Source organism: Anomaloglossus baeobatrachus, unplaced genomic scaffold, assembly GCF_048569485.1.
Source record: "Anomaloglossus baeobatrachus isolate aAnoBae1 unplaced genomic scaffold, aAnoBae1.hap1 Scaffold_216, whole genome shotgun sequence".
Classification (NCBI taxonomy): domain Eukaryota; kingdom Metazoa; phylum Chordata; class Amphibia; order Anura; family Aromobatidae; genus Anomaloglossus; species Anomaloglossus baeobatrachus.
Window position 1 is genome coordinate 29,093 of NW_027441986.1, and position 19,999 is coordinate 49,091.

The 19,999-nt window shown below is 42.3% G+C and overlaps 1 pseudogene; it reads right to left on the reverse strand.

Moving 5' to 3' along the window:
- Nucleotides 1–2,763: 2,763 nt before the first annotated feature.
- On the reverse strand, nucleotides 2,764–2,970 carry LOC142261403 (U2 spliceosomal RNA; annotated as a pseudogene).
- Between the last annotated feature and the right edge of the window lie 17,029 nt (nucleotides 2,971–19,999).

Here is a 19,999-nt window from a genome sequence, read left to right on the forward strand (position 1 = left end):
GACCAGGGGGGGACTTTGGCCACGGTTTCCCGAGACCACCTGAAGAAGTGCCCACCAGCATTGAGAGTAGCGGATGAGGCTCCAGTTCCCAGTCCAGTGGAGAAGGAAAAAGAGGTAATCCACACCATGATGGGTGATTTTCCAGCAGACTGGCCTACACAGAACGGTGCGGTGATCCTTCCAGTGATACTGTTCCCACAACCCGTGGATGAAGAAATGATGGAAACGGTTAACCGCGAGCCAGTGCCCAGGGATGTACCTGTACCCAGCTCCCCTACGCCTCCGCCTGCCCCACATGATAGCAGGGAGGAGGAACTGACTGTTCCCTCTGCCCCACTGCCTGTCACCACTGACACCGGACCCCGAAGGTCCACTCGCCCCAACCTAGGTAGACCCCCACTTAGGTACAGGGAAACTACTCTTTAAAAGGGGGGGGCTTTATGTGTTGAGTGTACCAGTTTGAAAGTTTTAAATGATAAGTAAAGATGATCAACCAAAGAAGTTTACCTGATTGAACCGTGATTAAACCGGCCGTTGCCGGCAACTGTTGTCCCCGTAGGGACTGTGCAACCATTGCGTAAGGAACTGCTTACGGACAAGCCCGAGAACTTGCAGGGCAACCACAAACTTAGTGCAATGTAAATAAAAATGTTTGTTGGCTTGACACCGTTACCGCCTCCGGAGAGGCTGATTTGGGAGGATGGGCCTGGAGGAAAGGGATGGCCTAGGCCCGCCACTACCGTAACCGGTGGCGATCCTCCGGGGGTTCAGGGGTCCCCTTGGACGTGGGCCCCCTGAAAGAGACAGAACCCGCTCGGGCAACTTGGTGCTGGACTGGGGTCAAGGGGTGCTGCCCGCTTCTTAGGGGCAGCATCAGGGCCAGGTTGTTTGGGTGGGAGAAGAGCGGAAGCTGTACCGTTGTAAAATGTTTATGATGCTTTTACATGTTTTACCGTTTTATTCTTTTTCAGTTGTGAAAATAAAACCGGTGATGGACGGGCAGCCCGCGGACGGTCTGCATTTTACTATAGGGGAATGTGGCGCCCTGGACAAGCCAGGTCGTCACAGGTACTACACCAACACACTCTACACTCCGGCTAGGCACACCGAAGCTAAACACAAATCCTAGTTGCCTTCCTCCAGGGGCTGATGTCCACACCAGGGGGTGGGCCAGGCGATTGATCCCACCCACCGAGGAGTTCACAGTCCTGGAGGCGGGAAAAGGAGTCAGATTAGAGATCAGTTTTGGAGTTAGAGAAGTGAAGAGGAGAGGAGACTGACCGTGTCCGGGTGTGTGGCCCGGGCACTCAGCAAGGTTGGCAGACGGTGGTGACCTTCTGCAGGAGAGGCTGATTGGAGTGAACCGTACGGACCGGGGATGGGCGGTGGCCCGCCGGTACCAGATCTGGGAGTGAAGAGAAGCCAGCACCATCCGGCAGGGCCTACGGACCCCGACCAGGCTAGGAGTCGCCGTAAAACCGGTCAAATCCGTTAGCGACAGGAACCTCCAGGGTTTCCCAGCAGTCAAGACCCGATTGAAGGCAACAGCTCACACCGTAGAGGGAAGCACAGTCACCGCCAAGGCTACAGTTCCCAGGGCCAGAGCCTGCGGGCAAAAGGGGCTCCCTCAGCATCCATCCAAGCTGGGGAGCGGGTTACCGGTGGGAAGCCCGCTAGATTTTGGGGGAATAAAAGGGGTCCAACACCACATCCCCACAGGTGCACACCCACCCATCAAAGAGAGCTATAAGCCAATACCACCTTCACATTGCCAGTGTACCAAGGACATGTTGAGCAACATGAAGGCGGCTGGGGTTATCCGTGACAGTTGTAGCCTTTGGGCAGCTCTGTTGATCCTGTTAAAAAAGAAGGACGGCACCACTCCCCGTATTGAGGAATCGCTAGCTGCATTGAGAACTGCAAATTATTTTTCTACCCTTGATCTCACTAGTCACTATTGGCAAGTGTCCGTTGCTGAGGCAGACCGGGAGAAGACCGCCTTCGCCACCCCTATGGGTCTCTGCGAGTTCAAAAGCATGCCCTTCGAGCTGTGCAATGCGCCAGGAACCTTCCAGAGGCTGATGGAATGCTGCTTGGGACAAGATTTTAGGGTGTATAAAAAGGGAGATTAGATCCCGTGATCCCAACGTATTGTTACACCTCTATAAATCACTTGTAAGGCTACATCTGGAATATGGGAACCAGTTTTGGGCTCCACATTTTAAAAAGGACATTCAGAAGTTAGAGTCAGTTCAAAGGTGGGCAACTAGACTACTACAAGGAATGGAAGGCCTCCCATATGATGACAAGTTGAAAAAGTTATTAAGTGATTATTGGCTGCAATGGGGCTTTCTGGCTGGTGCCAGCCTCTCTTCTTAGCACACAGGAACCACAATCCCTACACCATGCTTCAATGGATTCTCTCATCCCAGCCCAGTAAAACTACATATTTTACACAGTCATAAGCAGCCAAAAGGGATCTATTCTATTCAATTGCAAATGATCTAGATAAGACTGAGAATAAGATACTGCACGGGACATAGCAGAGTTGGTCAAGTTGAGTGGAGATGAGTTTGCTATTTGGCACAGCTTTTTGCATCAATAAAGCAAGTAAAAGGTGTGAAAGATAAAAAAAAGGGTGAAAGTGTGAAAAGTGAATTGGCCAAATTGAGGTGCATATAAAGTTTTTGCTTTCTTTCAATTCACTAATGGGGCTCATTTGAATCAGGTGAATTGAGTTCTGCTTTTGGAAACTGGGTTAAGAAGGGGTGCACCGGTCCTGGAGGTACTGCAATACCAGGTCAATGCGTGCAGTGGACAGAGCAAGATTTTTTCCATCTCCTTGTTCTAAAAATCCATTTAATATATGGTCCCCAGAGAGGGGACGTATCAGATATTAAACTGATAAGAACAGATTTAATTTTTTTTTTTTTCTGTTTATCAGTAGGACTTCAAAATAACAAAGGTGATCGCCTCCCGTTGCCTGGGAACCGTCCAGGCACAAGAGGGCTATGTGTCACCAGAAGGCGCACACACTTCCTCAAGGCCGGCAGACGTGCAATCCCAGGCACCTTCCAGTACCGACCAAGGTAGCGTCCTCCGAAACTACACTTGATCTTAGCCAAAAGGCCGAGAAGCTATAACCCGAATTGGTTACGGCCTTGAGTGGCACCCTGGCCTATACCGGACACATCTTAGGGAGAGGGAGACAAACCCACGCCTACAGAAGACATTTTGTCACCCAAGCCAACCCTTGAAAAGGCTGTTTTGCAGAGCAAAAACAAGAAGAATGGTGCTTTTTGCAGCCGCCGCCCACTGCAATAAATCTGAATAACTCCTCCTTTTGGACACAAGCACCTCCCCTCCCCCTTGCAGTCTTTCCAATTCATGATACAAAAAGACGGACGGACAGGACAGGACAGGACAGGCTGCCTGACTTTCCGTCACTGCCACCCTTTGCCATCCTTGCCCGTAGAAAGCCCTTTCATCATCCCCAAACCCTAATCTTTTCCCTTCCCTTCCCAGATGCGTCTCACTCCCTTTCATTAGGAAGTGAGCGCAGCCTTTTCTCCGTTCTGCACATGCGCGACGTTAAACACAAATGCGCAGGCGTGCGTTCCATTACCCTCACTGCATTCCACTCCCATACAGGAAGTGGGCGCAGCTATTACTACGGTCGCACATAAAAGAACCCACGGCCACCACTGCACATAGCTGACTCCACCACAGGACACCCACTTCTACACCAACGCAGGTAAGACAGGATCGGCACCTCTATGCTCCCGTTACAATCAGGCTCAGTCACCATGTGATAACGCTCTCAACTCTTTAGTTGCAGGCTCCCCTTGCTTCACCTCCACTGGCTGTGCTGCCATTTCCTCTCCCACCTGGAAGGTATACTTTATTCCACTATTTTCCTGTTTCTCTCTTCCCCCTTTTCCCATAACCTACTTTTATCTGCATTTGTGGGGTATTTATATGCTATTTACATCATAGTTTTATTCATTAATATGGAAGGGAAGAGTGCCCATGAGAGTGTTGAACTGCGGAGAGCAAAAGATTAAGCTGCTCCGATTTGCCACCATTGATAAGCTGTTCTCAGTAGATACACATGCTATCCAAACAGCAGCATCCACGATTGCTTCAGCCCACCCATTCAGTGACAGCTCACCAAGTCAGCCAGAGGAGTGGTGTAAGGAATTACACGTAGGCACTGACTCCACACCTTCACATCACAAGAAGGGGGTCTACAGGCTAGTGCAAGAATACGAGCAAGTCTTCAGCAAACATCCGCTAGACTTTTGAAAAATAAAAGGGGTCAAACACTACATCCCCACAAGTGCACACCCACCCATCAAAGAGAGATATAAGCCAAATCTACCTGCACATTACCAGTGTACCAAGGACATGTTGAGCAACATGAAGGAGGCTGGGGTTATCCGTGACAGTTGTAGCCTCTGGGCAGCTCCGTTGGTCCTGTTAAAGAAGAAGGACAGCACCACTCCCCTGTATTGAGGAATAGCTAGCTGCATTGACAACTGCAAATTATTTTTCTACCCTTGATCTCACTAGTCACTATTGGCAAGTGTCCGTTGCTGAGGCAGACCGGGAGAAGACCGCCTTTGCCACCCCGATGGGTCTCTGCGAGTTCAAAAGCATGCCCTTCGAGCTGTGCAATTTGCCAGGAACCTTCAAGAGGCTGATGGAATGCTGCTTGGGACACCGAAATTTTGAAACGGTACTGCTATACCTTTATGATGTTATTGTTTATTCTAACGCAAACAAGATTTTAGGGTGTATAAAAAGGGAGATTAGATCCGATGATCCCAACGTATTGTTACCCCTCTATAAATCACTTGTAAGGCCACATCTGGAATATGGGGTAAAGTCCTGAGCAGGTTGATAACCATTGGTTTGAGCATGGTAGGGTGTAATACGCATCTTCCTGCATCGGTAAAAGCTGCAGAAGTCCTTGAAGATTTCCGCTTCAAAGGCAGTGCCTTGATCTGTGAGGACTCTCTCTGAGTAGCCATGAGGTCTGCATAAGTGTGCTTGGAAGACCTTCGCTGCAGTATGGGCCATTAGATCTTTGACTTGTACCACAACCATAAATCTCGAGTAGTTGTCTACCATCGTAAGTGCATACGTGAGCTCACCTCGATATTCTGCAACAAAACTCCCTTTTTCGATTTCAGTTTCAGCAAACACTCCTCTTCCTGTAGAAAATATTTATCATTACCTAAGACAGTCATTCTAATGCATGACAATATTAAGGCAATTTAGTTAAAACTTGTTTTAACTCACCTTTAAGGGGATTGATGTATTTCATGGTCAATCCAGGTTTGTCAGTGATGGCACTGACATAATGTATGGCGTCTTTTTCGGGCGTTATCCTTTGCCTTTTCATTGTGAAAATCCAGTTGCCTATATCAAAGCAAATTCTACTACTTGTAAAGTATGCAGAAAATGAAATGTAGAACATATAACATCAACTGCTTAGGAACGCATCATAGGTTAGTACTTAAAAGGATATTGTCATGTTCTAGTCATAATGCAAGCTGGACATTTTTCATGTTACCCTGTAATCGCCGGCCTGTTCTAATGCTCACAAGCCAAGATATAGGCTCAGCTGCTAAGGCTTCCCTCTGCCTTCTGAATGAAAATTGAATATGTCTGGCTCACTGTGTATATAGCAGGTGCTCAGAAAAAATAAGAGTCAATTCAATAGAAATAGCTCTGGCACACTATAGTGATCAATAACGTAAGAAAAGAACTCTTAGAATGCTGAAAATTCTTTATTTGTGCAAAAGGATAATTCATCCAACGTTTCGAGCTTGTTTTTAGGTCTTTATCAAGGATAAAGTTATCTAAGATCATAAAGGGTTACAAAACCATATAAACACGTAATTAGTACATAGTACAACATAACAGTACAATATATTGCTACTTGAGAGTACAATGGGTCAAATGACCATGATGCACATACAAAAAAATGTTCCAAAGCCATAGTGAAAACATTTGTACTGAGGAAAGAAAATTTCCACATGACCTATCTGGAGGAACATTCTGGATCAAACAACCAAAAATAGTCAAGCAGGTAAATACACACCTATATGGATAACAGGATGATATGTGTTCAATTGTATAGCGTCATTGCCATTAAGGTACAAATGGAAAACTTGCAATCCTATATAGTGAAGGAAATGAACACATATCATATCAAAGAACACAGGAACATGGGTGTGAGAAAAACCTCAATGTTTATACTTTGTTCTTTATAATGGTGTGAACATGTATATGTCTCAGTACCTTATGAACTTGAGAATTCTAGTGAGTAGATGATGAAAGCCTATTCCAGAACTGGAATCGGTAAATAATTGTAGGTGGAATCTAAATGAAAAGATGGTACAAGTGTTATCATGACACGTGGGCTATAACACAATGGACCGTGTGACAAAGAAGAAAGGAGAGAAAGAAGAGGAAGAAAATGGAACTACCTGTAACATTACGTGATAGTCACTGGTAAGTATCACTTGACAATTCAGGTGAAAAAGGATTCCTTTATTAAAGGGTTCTCAGTCGCCTCAGGATCATGAAATACTAGGGTAAATGATATGAGAATGGGTAAGAAGCACCACTAAAGGAAATATGAGATGCAGGACATATATCTATAAACCCCTGAACTACATGATAGAAATAAAAAGAAGAAAAAAGAAAAAAAAGAAGAAAGAAGAAGAACACATAGAATGCGGAAAGAGAATGGGTACAACTACCTGAGTTACTGCAGGGAGGCCCCTGGTAGGTATTGTGAGGGTTAGTGGAATTCCTTCACTGAAGGGTTCTCAGTTGCCTCAGGTTCGTGAAAAATGCTATAGACAAATAATGCCCGGAGAAAAGGGGTTCATATACAGCGAATAATGGTAATACAAGGTACATGTGTCCCATGTAATAGTATAAATATATATATATTGTACTAAGCTCTACACCAGAAATAGAAAGTAGTCCCTCTGCCTTCTGTCTAGGTGCCCTGAGTTATGTCCTGTAAACTGTCACAGTGACCTAGACACACATGTGTAGTAGGGGAATATCCCTGCTGAGATGCCAGTGCTAGAGCACTCGTTTGCTGTGGAGTTGAACGCTATGTGAGCAGTTCTTACCTTCAATGAGCAGAAGTCTCTTTTTTCAGATTTCAATATCTCTGTGGGTATCTGGCAGAAATATGGAATACTCTTTACTGCTAAGACCCTGTACACCACTCCCACTAAAGGGGGCTTTACACGCTGCGACATCGCTAAAGCGGAGTCGTTGGGGTCACGGAATTTGTGACGCACATCCGGCCGCATTAGCGATGTTGCTGCGTGTGATACCGATGAGCGATTTTGCATCGTTGCAAAAACGTGCAAAATCGCTCATCGGTGACATGGGTCTCCATTCTCGATTATCGTTACTGCAGCAGTAACGATGTAGTTCGTCGCTCCTGCGGTAGCACACATCGCTCCGTGTGACACCGCAGAAACGAGGAACCTCTCCTTACCTGCCTCCCAGCCGCTATGAGGAAGGAAGGAGGTGGGCGGGATGTTCCGGCCACTCATCTCCGCCCCTCCGCTGCTATTGGGCGGTCGCTCAGTGACGTCGCTGTGACGCCGCACGGACCGCCCCCTTAGAAAGGAGGCGGTTCGCCGGACACAGCGACGTCGCCGGGCAGGTAAGTATGTGTGACGGGTCTGGTCGGTGTTGTGCGGCATGGGCAGCGATTTGCCCGTGTCGCGCAACAGATGGGGGCGGGTACCCACACTAGCGATATCGGGACCGATATCGCAGTGTGTAAAGTAGCCTTTAGTCACATGACCAAGACTGTATCTGTGTCCCTACAACACACTTGAGACAAATGTGTGTGTGAGCCTGCATTGTGGGGTATATATAATATATTATAGAGCTGGGAAGGATCATTCTAAGCAGTGAGCTGTTCCAGTATTTGTAGGAAAATACCCAGTAGAAGCATCAAACACAGCACCAATACCTCCCATCAGTATTCCACCACAGTGCCATGTAACCCATGCCCTACACTCCCATCTACACCAATACTATACAGGCACAAACTAGTATATCTGACTAAAATCCCCCAAAATATGAAGAACGGCCTATAGTTGAGTGTGGATATAAAATCTATGTGAGCAGAGCTAGAATAGAAATCACTGATCGCATTGAAGTCATTCTGACCATAAATCACCATGATATCAAGGTGAGGAGTTGTGTGTTACTGCTGGGAGGAAAGGGTTAACAGTGGAATATTAAGGTGCATTTCTGTGTGCAGTGTTACTAGTCAATGTAACAATTCAGTATGAGCTGCTCTTGGTGCCGGGGGAGGGAGATGCTCTCCTGAGCAAGATAGATGGGGAATGAACATGATATCTATATAGTGTAAGGCAGGGGGTCTCAAACCAGGTGATCATGTCTGATCAACTGGTTACATTATGTCTGATTACCTTGTCTAACAGTTTTTTCTCCCCTTTCTTTACCTTCCAGGTTCCCATAGTCACGTGAAATATCCCTGTTGCACTTGATTACGGCTCACTATTCACTATAGGATGTCTTATATCTAACATCACACTCTCACCCATCAGCACTCTATAGGTTTGTATAAGGTATGCGCTTACACATCCGGTCCTCCATAGGTATTTCCACTTATGTAACACTATCCCTATGATCACTCATAACTCATACCCTTGTAGTCAATTACAGCCTCCTCTCTCCCCCCTCTCCTTCTCCCTTTCCATCTATAATTTTGCCAGTACAATATTAGTTTACATTAGGCACACACTCACATATTCCTTTCCTTAGTGATTTATTGTAATTCACATTCACATACAATTCTCTATGCCTGCCCCATTACTACATTCATACCTACTTGACCCTATCCTGATACCCCTTGTCTCACCTTGTTGGTCCCTACACCTGTTATCATGTCCTTTCCTGTGTCTGTCTTGTCACACAACACATTTTAGCATATAACTTGTGCTCCTTATTACCTGTCCTGCCTATTAGAATTATGTCCATTATGTCCATGCATGGCCCAATGAATCAAGTCTGCACTTCATATTCATGGTTTAAGCCTTTGGGTTCCAATGTGCCCAGAGTATATATCCAGAAAGATTCCCTTTCGTTGAGCTTCCTAATTCTATTGCCTCCTCTGCGTATGGCTTGGACATGTTCGATGACTTGGAATCTTAATTGGATCACTGTGTGATTATGCGTCACAAAATGGTGTGGGACTGGTAATAGAATCTGCTTACAATGTATTGTTGACTTGTGTTTAGCTCAAAGAAAGAGAATCTTTCTGGATATGTACTCTGGGCACATTAGAACCCAAGGGCTTAAACCGTGAATATGAAGTAAAGACTTGATTCATTGGGCCGTGCACCATGTCACCAAGTGTCCAATTGCATTGTCCAATGGCTCACAATGGTTATGCGTTTTCATTGGATGGATAATCAAAGCCATGTTTTTTTCCTTTCTGTTGGGTTTGTTGTGTGAGTAGCCTATAGGATTAAGTTGGTTACCGCAGGCAGTGGATTTAACTTCCTGTCTTTGGTCCAGTGGTAGATGGATTGTCTGGTCTATGAGCTGTTATTGGTTTGAATGCAGGTGAATGCCCATGGGCTGCTTATGACTGTGTAAAATAGTATTGATTCATGATGGATTTCAGACTACATGTAGATATCTTCAGTCTTTCTATCCACATCATTTAAATGAACATTATCCATGCAGCTTGAAATTCATCCAATAAGAGAAGCAACCTTGTACAACCAATCTGATAAGGGCACAGTATATCCTAAGGGAAGGTTATGGCTATAAAAGGGGACTTCTTGGAGTCACCAGGTTGTTGATGGATGTTGCATGATCTAGTCTAAGCTCTTAGGAGCTGGCTAGGGGATCAGAACCAGGATGCCTTGTGGACTCGGTCTAGGGACTTTGGCTTCAACTAGAGGATCACTTGGCTACATGGCTTCAATCTAGGGGCTCCAATTCCGATTGGAGATCATAACCGCAATCTAGGGATTTCGACTCCTGCTGCCAGGATTATACCATATCATCATACCAGAGACTACTTAAGGAAGAAACCCAGGTTGGACAATTTTGTCACCTGGCTACAGACTTTGCAGACCTCAGCCAGCTTCCTAAATCTGGCGCTATTCTATTGTCGGTGGGTGCCCGACAAATTACACAGCTATGTAAAATTTTGGTTTATGAAACTTCAAATCCAGTGACTGATTATTATGTTTTCTAATGTCCTGATTTAAAAAAAAAAAAAAATATTTTTTTTTAACCATCAAATATTGATTTTGTACAATCCATGTGTGAAGTTACATACAAGTGACATGAACAAGAAAAATACTTATTGTAACCAAAAATATTCACAATTTTATATATAAAATACATTTATTTATTGTACAGTCATTCTGCAACTTTATTAGAAATTTATTCTTGCACTTTTTCCTTTTCTCTAGATCCCCCTTTTCTCTTATAGAAGGCCTGTGGATCTTCTCTGTGAAGCATCCGGCAATCATGTTCACGTTTCATTTACTTTGGTATCGTCGTTCCATCTCCTTGATATTCCGATGAAAACCTTCTTGTTCTTCCCACCAGCACCAAGGTTTTCAGACAAGTAGTCCAAATAGGAATGTAAAAAATGTAACTTCAAATTCATTAGACAACCCAAGGCTTTGAAACGTTTCAGCATGTTCTCCACGATGGACTTAAATTTTGATTCTTTGTTGTTACCTAGAAACGTATTTATTGCTTCTTTCAAAGAGTCCCAAGCCCTTTTTTCAACAGTTTTCATTATTGTTTAAAACACGTCATCCTTCATTCATGGGTTTCTGAATATCCGAACCCACAAAAATGCTTTTGTGCTGCCCCTGTGCCAGCAGCCGCCGTTGGTCGGATCCAGACCTTCTAAGAGAGTGGCTCGACCCGGGGGTCTCGCGGACATGTCGAATAAAAGGAGGAATGTAGATGTATGGGCTAGGCCGTATTAAGTTTGTGACGCCACCAACGGTGTGTGGTGAGGTGGGACACCACCGCTGCCGTTATGGGATACCCGGGAGAGATGTAGTGGCAGCTGGATGTTAACCCCTCCGTGTGTAGGGATGATTGCCCCGGGGCCCAGTGTCTTTGTGCAGGGTATGGTGATGGCAAGGGCCGGCGCGCCTGAGCAAGCAGGGGGATGTTTGGTTACTCACAGTAAATGAATCACACGAGTCTTTCGGTAAACCAAAGGTGCTGGTGGCCTGCCGCCCCGGCCGGTTGCATTCAGGTCCCCCACCCAGGCTGGTGGTCGCTGTCCTTTACTCTGCACTTGTTTTTGTGTATGGTGGACTGCCTGGTCTGGAACTCAGGAGTCCGCTCCCGGCTGGAGTCCCTGAAACTTGGTACACAGGTACTTAAACATCTCTCCTTCTTTCAGTAGCGCTTTCACAAACAGCTTCATCAGTCCAAGCTTACAGTGGAGTGGTGGCAAGAGAACTTTAGGTGGGATCAACTAAGCTTTATGCAACAATGTTCTTGAGTCCCGGTTACAAAGATGTTCTTGTTGGCCAATTTTTTTTGCTCCAGTGAAGAGTCCTAACCTGGCTTTCCAATTCACACAAAAAGCATGTGTTCTGCCTTCTTTTACGTAATGCTGTGAATCTCTAGCATACAGCTAAACCCTAGTTCACATTTCAAATAAACAGACTGTGGAGTTCAATAGCCTTGATTTATTAGCTGGTAACGTGAACTTGATTGCAGTATACATGGAATATACAGTGAATATAGGAATATCCAAGATGCAGTTGAAGACAGAATACGGTATATCCAAGATACTGTTTTATACGGGTAAAAACTATAACAAGAAAATGATTACAGTCAGTACAGTGTTAATACAGAGTTAACATAGCATAACAGTACATGAGATGCAGTTCTTACGAGAATGTAGGTGAAAGGTCACTGCATCTGCAATACATAGAAATCTTATCTAGACAAACAAGACAGGGATGACACTAAAGGTGTAGAAGTACAATGTACAATGCATTTACTACACTCTTCCATCTAGGATTCTATCACTAACACATGTAATTTGCTTTGCTCACCGGATTACACTAGGCAGGGGTGAATGTACAGAGAGGTAAGTCGGCATGTCCTTTCCTGACAAATCCAAAGAGAAAATGGCTGCAGGCTTCTTCTCAGCTCAGGGAGGCATTCCTTACCCAGAATACATTTAGCTTAAAGGGAAACTCAGCAATTCAAAAGAATAACAATGACCTCTAGGGGTTGTAACAGAAATTTCAATGAATGACTATTAGCAGGCTGCCATGAGGCAGAACAGCATGGGTATTTAATATATCCTCCTTGCTGCCCAAGAAGCAATGAGAACATTTTTAGACAACCACATATTGACCATCCATGCTCCTTGTAGTTAAGTTTCTTGAGAATAAAGTCTAAATTCTCACAGCTTTCTTCCAAGTGCATAGCATGTGTGACGCCCTGGACTAGCCAGGTAGTCACAAACACAAAATCACACACACCCCCTCCCCTGGATAGTCTACATCAGTCACACAAAATCCTTGTTGCCTCCTCCAGGGTCTGATGTCCACACCAGGTGGGGCGGAGCCAGGCGGTTGGCCCCACCCACCGAGGAGTTCACAGGCCTGGAGGCGGGAAAAAGCAGTTAGTTTAGTTTTGTAGTGGAAAGTGAGAGGACAGAAACTGTTAGTGTCTGGGTAGGAGCCCAGGCACTGTCAGCAAGGTCGGCAGACGGTGGTGGCCGTCTGCAGGAGGTGGTACAAGTCAGCTGAACCGTAGGACCGGGGACGGGCGGTGACCCGAGGGGAACTGAACCGGTGAGCGGATCTGTACCAAGCACAAAGGCAGGGCCATTGGACCCTGACCAGGCTAGGAGCCGCCGACAATGGTCAAATCCGAGAGTGACCGGAATCCCAGGGGTTCCCTAACACCCAAGACCCGACAGAAGGCAACCGTCCACACCGTGAGGATAAAAAGCCACCGCCATAGGCTAGAGATCCAAGGGCCAGCGCCTGCGGGCAAACGGGCTCCCTCGGTACGTACACCCCAGCCATCCAGCCTCCCCGTACCGCCACCGGGCCCCGGGATCACCAACCCCTACCCACGGAGGGGGAACCAACATCCTAGCTGCTCCCTGCCATCGCTCCCGGGATCCCCGTCACCAGCAGTGGTGGTGCCCATTATCACCACGACCTGTGGGTGACGTCACTAACTATCTCCCCAAACAAACCACCCCCTTTTCACTCGTGGGCGAGGAGCGCTGCTCGAGTCCCCGGATCTGGCCCTCCGCTCGAGCCACCGAGCAGCAGCAGCAGCAGAAGTCCCCGAACCCGAGCGTAGCGTGCGTGGCCCCTCTGCCCGCGACACATGCCCTACACACACTGAAGAATACTTACTGCCATTGAGCAGTAGCACAGCTTTCAGACTTTTTGGATGAAACAATGACGTGTCACCACTCGCTCACATTGTACTTAATGTTACATTTTCCATCAGCACAGGAACATCGCTTGAATACACTAGAGCACCATCTTCAGAAAAGTATGGAGGGAATCTTTTCAGAATTCTAACCTTTTGGAAACCTATTGTCACGCTCTCCGGGTCCCCTGCTCTGCCCCCCGGCTCACCTGCCACGCTCCCCGGCTTCCCTGCTTCGCTCCCCGGCTCCTCTGGCAGACATCCCCTGCTCCACGGTCTCCAGCCTCCACCACCTGCGGTCCCCAGGCGGCCCGGTCCCCGCTCCCGGCGCCCGTCGGCAGCCCTGCTCCAGGCCGGCTCCCCTGCTTCCTATACACCGCTCCCTGCCCTGGCTTCTGGCACCCGGGCCTCGCGCATGCGCATTAGGGCGCGCGCGCGGTCATTGACCCTCTCTTAAAGGGCCAGCGTCCACTGACAGGAAATTGAACACACAGGTACAGGGTATAAAGGGGTTTAATGTCCAAGTGGGCGGGGCCTGTTCTTCGTGTTTCCTAAGCTAGGAGTCAGGTCTCCTTGTGTCTCTGTGATATACTTACCTATCTCTCTTCTAGAGCCGCTCCTGCCTCGCCATCCGGTCCTGCCGATTCCCGAACCCCGAACGCTGACTATCTGCCATCCCGTCAGTCCGTACCATCTCTGATCCCTGTGGTGACCCGTCCTCTCGCTCCATCGGTTCCGGACTCTGCCTGACATCTCGGCCTCCGAACCTGAGCTCCGTCACCCGGACTACCATCAGTGACTCCGTGGTCCCAGGGACTTCTCCATTCCACTCTTTTGCACGGACTGTCCTGCTACCCGTAGTGCTCCGGCTACCGGACCCCTTGCCTTCATTAAGGTGTTCGGCCCAGTGGATTGTAAAAACCTTAAAATTAATACATCTAGTTATCAAATATGTTATAGTAAGACATATAAGTTCACAGTTCTGTTTATGTGGGAGGGCATAGTTTATTAATTAAGTTTTTATAAGGAATAAGTATTAAAATATCCATATTGAATATATATATGCTGAGCATGGAAGGATATATATAAATCCCTCCAGAAGCTTCCCGAAGCTTCCAGAAGGTTACGTAATATGGAACTATATTCAACTACGTTCCACTAGAACACCCTATATGGACTGAGCAGCTGGTATATAATACACGATGGAGGGGGCTAGGGGGCTCGCTCCTCCACTTTGCCTGCTGTGAGAAGACTCCAGTGCTGCAAGACATGCTGTCCAAGAGATGACATCTCCTGCCATGCCATTCTGGAACCTAAGAAAGTTGGGTAAAGACTTCCCATAGATCATTATGGACTAAATGAACTCTTTGCGTAAGCTATCAAAGTATATTATTTTTCCTTTCTGTAACTGAACCCTGGCAACCATTTTTAAATAGATAAAATACATTTATTTTTTTACATCTTTGGAAGTTCTTTCTTTCATGCGGCTTTACGTATTTGAAGAAAAAATATATTTAAGAGTATATTTTTTAACATTTTGGCGAGTCAGCTATTCGTGATTTTTTTTTATATATTTTTTTTTGTTGTTCCTTCACTTTGCATAAGGGGGGTCGAAGTTATCAAAGTCATAAGTATTTTAAGTATCTCCTGCAAAGGATCAGGAATCGACAATTTATAAAAATCACGCAGAACCTAGGAAATACGTATAAGTCAAGTTGCATGAATGTTTTTTTTAATGAACTTTAAAGTCTTTACAAAGTTACAGAAGTTAACTTTCGACGTATTTTTGAGCAAGAAAGATAAAGTCAGTCCATAAGAAGTATTGGACGTGCTGAACAAGGTGGATCAAGTCTTACAGGATCATCCATCAGATCATCTGATCATTTCAGGTAAGAAAATGGATTTTATCTCTTCATATGTTAAGCAAAGTAAACTTCAGTTCACTTATCCAGATATTTCTAATGTAGAAGAGATTTGGTTACGCTTTTATGAGGAGTGTGAACTTGAGAATTCACGTATAGAATGTGCAAGGTCTTTTAATAGAGAGAAACAGAAAATCAGAAATGTCTGTCATTTAGTCTATGATTTTCACAAGTTAATCGTAGAAAAGTGTAAAAATGGTGGAAATAGACAACCTGAATTGTCAGGAGAGTCAGTGACAGAGAAATCCAAAGACTGCTTAGAACCTGGAATGTCAGTCAGTGATATTGTGAATTCTGACTGTAATGTTGGCTGTAATTTTGTAAATCAGAATTTTGATAATGGCGGCAGACATGTGCTACGTAATCAAGGTCATTTTCAGGACACTGGGAAAGAAGCAGGAAATGACGTAGAGAAGCCAGAAGGGGGAGGAGCCAGAGTGGGAGACGTGCAGAAAAGACACGTGGAGAGAGAAAATGGCGACGATCAGTTTCTAAAAATAGAACAGGCCAAGTTAGGGATTACACTTAGAAAAAATTTATTGGACATATGCAAATTAATTCCCGCATATAATCCTAAAATACATGTTTGCAGAAATTCAGAGATATTTGAAAGTTCCATCGAGAAATTAAACTTAACCAATAGTGAGACGAATCAGTTATTCCGTATGTGGATACCTCAGCATTTCTTTAGACAATTGGCTTTGAAAAAGTTTTCTGACAATGAGACATTTGATTGTTCAAATGATAACGATATCATAAGGCTGAAAAATCTCATATTCTGTACAAGGAATGAATCTGATCCAAACTATGAGATGTTGAAGGAATTACAAATTGAACAAAATGAGAGTACGTTCTCATTTATGTCCGTTTTTGAACGTTTGTATAGGGCGGTTATTCCAAATGTCGGATTGGATGGAATGATACGTTTATTCATCAAGAAATTTAATTTCCTTGACAATGCCGCCTGTGCGGTGGCATTAAATAAAAAGTCCCTATTCGAATGTACGACATTTGTCGATTTTGTTAGAAATCGCCAAAGTCAATCAAAACAGAAATTAATTAATTCTGAAAAACCAACACAAAAAAGGGTGAGTTTTTGTGAAAAACCAACAGTGTCTCCCAGATCCAGATATTTCTGTGACAGGGTATATGCAATTCGGAGGAAGATGCATACGTGTTATAAACCATACAATCCACCCCAATTTTTATCATCTAAAAGTCTTTTTTCACAGGAAAAACCCCTGTCACCAGTGAAGGGATTGGTCACTGGGATTGAAAATCCCAGACAAATGATGAGTAATAGCTTTGAAAGACAGAAACAGGTGTCTTGTGCAGACTCTTTCCCTGGGTTAGGATTTGATAGCCAGCAACAGCTGGGTGGTTTTTCTGAGAGAGACATTCTCTCTCAAATAAGAGAAAACCTTGAATTACATAAGTTCAGGGATTCCTATAAGTTCAAAGGGAATCTAATAAATCGAATCTTTGAAGAAAAAATTAGGTATGGTCTTCAGTTAAATAAAGTGGATTTCTGGGTAAATTAATTTTATTGTTTGATAAATATGTTTATTCATATACAGTGAATCTATACATATATATATATATATATATATATATATATATTAAAGGTAGTGATAGTATATCAAGGTCATATTTTCATTTAGTCAAATGATAGTTAAATGTTATAAATTAATAATTTGATCTCTGTATATGAATAATAATATTTAAAATAAAACAATAAGAGAAAGTAACAGATTCAAAGTGTTTCATTTTTATCATAAATATGATAATAATTTTATTCTTTTATTTCCCTCAGAATTTATCAGTAAAGCAGATTGATGAAGTATTAACTTTTTATTTATACATATGTTCTTGTCCTCAATCAGGTAACATATATTTTATTGGGTAAGATTAATCGCGAAAGCACGATTAATATTATTATTTCCTCAGGTACCAATTGCCAGAGAACTATTACTTTAATGTTTCTTTAAAGAATATATATCTTCTTTAGAGTTATTAGAGATGTAATCTGAGCTTTGGAGTGGTATAAAACTGCTTGCTGTCTTGGAATGGTGTTCCTTGCACGTGACCAAAGCATGTGACTTGGTACTAAAGCTAAAAATAAATGTTTGTTCCATGGTCATATGTACAGTCTGTAATTCATTGGAATTTGTTTTTTTCAAGAAGTACTTCAAATTAGTAACATAATCTTTGAAATGCGCATAGAATAATTGGGAATACAGGGATTTGTGTCCGTCAATGTTTTTATGTGAAAGTATATGTTACAGTCTTGTGTGCATAGATGTGTCTATGAATGATTGATTGTTTGAGCAGCTGCAAATGCTAAAGTCAGAGTACTTGGATCCAGGAAAAAAAAAAAAAAAAAAAAAAAGGGAATTTTTGTTTTAACTTCGAGGTTATATTATATTATATTATATTATATTATATGTATGTATACTTTTAGATAATAAGTTATAGTACATAAGTATAAATGAAGGAATTTATACCGAATATATATATATATATATATTATTCTTAGACATATTTCTTTAGTATAGAGATATTAGGATTTTTTATTAAGGGTTTATTCTGAAGAGTTACATTCTAGAATAAGGTTATAACGTTTTGATTTTTTTTATGTCTTTTGTGTTAGTCACTTTTTTTATTGGTACATAGATTGGAAATCATTTTTCTTTTCAAATATGGAAGTGATATTTATAAATGGTCTTGAAGATTTACAACACAAATTTGAATTTAATTTAATCTAAACATATTAATTTTTATAATATCATATTTCATGATATTGAAAGGGAGAGGTTTGGTCTCAATCACACACATTTATATTTGATAAATATATGTGTTTACAGGATACTTTAATAATTAATATTTTAAGTACAAAGGAAGAATTGGGAATAAAAAAATATATTTGAAGTATATCATAATGCATTTATATACTAAGAGAAGTGTATTATTTGCAAGGTTACATGACTTAATTATTTTTATTGGTTATTGATAGGTTTGGTAATTTTATAAGATACTGGTAATATTAAGGTTATCTGGTAACATTAAGGTTATGTATTATTAAAGACATAGGTGTTATATACATAGAAGGCCTTATTTTTATTTCAAGTTTTATTTTTATTCCGATTTTCATTTTTCTTTTTATTCCTATTTTTTATATTAATTATTATTTAATATTCACATTTTTAATCAAAATCTAAATTCTACAATTTTTATTTTTTCTTCAGATTTTAAATATCTCAATTGAGAAAACACTTCAATATTTAGTTCAGTAATATCTAATATAAGAATATTACTTTATTAAATATGAATCATATTAAAAGGGAAAAGTTCCACTTTTTTGGAAGAAAAGATACTTCCTTCATCATATATACAATTGTTTACTTTCTGGTAATACATTATTTTTATATTAGCATGTTAACACAATAAGGATGAAGTATTACTTATAGTTACACATTTCCTTATAGTAGGTTATTTAATAAATAATAGACAAATCAAATAAATTAAATTAGAGTAATAAAGATGGAAGATTAAGGTACATCTAGGTTTACCTTCCTATATTTACAAATAATATATATTATATTTTTAATCAATAATAATTTATAATGGATATTGTTGTGTTTTGATGGTATCATCCAGTCTTTTCTAAAAGGTTATTTGCTTTGGTTTATAATTTACAAATGATCTAACTAATAAGCCACATTGTTGCCTTTCATATTTATAATATGATACATGTTATAGGTACACATTATATTGTTTCATATTTTATATTATATTTTGGTTACATTCAACACATTGCCACCTATGGGTTTGGAAGGGTAATGCACCAATGACAAAAAAGGTCATTACAAGAGAATACTATTGTCTATACCATTATGCAGTATTTTATCATTCTGAGTATCAATTATATTAATACTTTTACGATAATAATAATGACATGGTATTATAGTATTAGAGTTATGATACGCTGTGACATTTATTAGTGATAGTTATTGCCATATTTGGTATTTAGGTAGGGAATGAAGTCTTCAATCAAGATTATAGAAGATAAAACGACTTTATATTTTTCCTAAAGTTAAAAGGGATTCTGCAAAAGGTCCAAAAGGTAACGTCTCAAATAAGACTGTGAAACATACAAAATACACTTACCGCGTTAGCACCTCAGAAACACAGTGATCCTATGATTCCAGGATGGACAATGACACATGGTCTGTGCATTAAGACCTCCCTAAAGTTACTAAGAAGAGCAATGACGTGTTAAAGTTAACCCCTGTCGTGCTGACCAAGAACGTCTTAACATCTGTTCCTGGGTTATTTGACAACAGGCAGCATGAAAGGTGACTAGTGTAAATCACACTGCACAGACATCAAAGACTTTTGCTATTCTTCTACATTCATGAACTGTGGTTTATCAACATTGGCTATGGACTTTGCAATAAAAAAAAATAAGGTTTATGGACTTTGATCTAACAATGATAAACGCAATATGGGACTGTATAAATTGGTAACCATTCATTTTTATCAAAGGATTTATTTCTAAGAGACTGTGTTAATGCCGGATTACATCGGAGATAAGAAGA